We start from the raw sequence: 564 nt of genomic DNA, 5'->3' as shown, positions 1-564 counted from the left end.
AAATATTTTTTATTTTAGTGTAAAAATGTAAATGATGCAGTTGTTTAACTGGGAAAAGTAACTTATTTACTTTAAAATTATTTAATATATTTTATTGTATTATTTTAAAAAGTTACTTTTATGTATTTTAAAATTATATTCATTTTATTGAAAGTTTAAAAAAAACAAACTATAACCTTTAAAGATCGTACGCTGGGAAATGAACCGACTTTTATGCATTTTAAAATTATTTAAATTTGAATAGACATGAACAGAAATGACCTGCAGCTTCTACAGGTCCTACACAAGGAAAAGTTGCTTTTAAGTACTTTTTTAAAAATGTTTTTATTTAATGAAGATAAATTTTAAATTTTAAATTTTAAAATTACCGAAAGGCTATTACAGCTATTACACTGAAAAAAAATAAAATAAAAAAAATTTGTACAGATTTTTTTAATTTTAATAATATGAAGAAAAAAACAAAACGCTCCTCACACACTCTGACTACACACTCACACACTCGGTCGATGGAGGAAACACTCTGATTGTGTCTCTGCTGGAACGCCTCGATGGAGCAGAACCTCG

The sequence above is a fragment of the Stegastes partitus genome, unplaced genomic scaffold (genome assembly GCF_000690725.1).
Source record: "Stegastes partitus isolate 25-593 unplaced genomic scaffold, Stegastes_partitus-1.0.2 Scaffold196, whole genome shotgun sequence".
Classification (NCBI taxonomy): Eukaryota; Metazoa; Chordata; class Actinopteri; family Pomacentridae; genus Stegastes; species Stegastes partitus.
The sequence above is the reverse complement of the archived record's forward strand: the minus strand, read 5'-3'. Positions refer to the sequence as shown.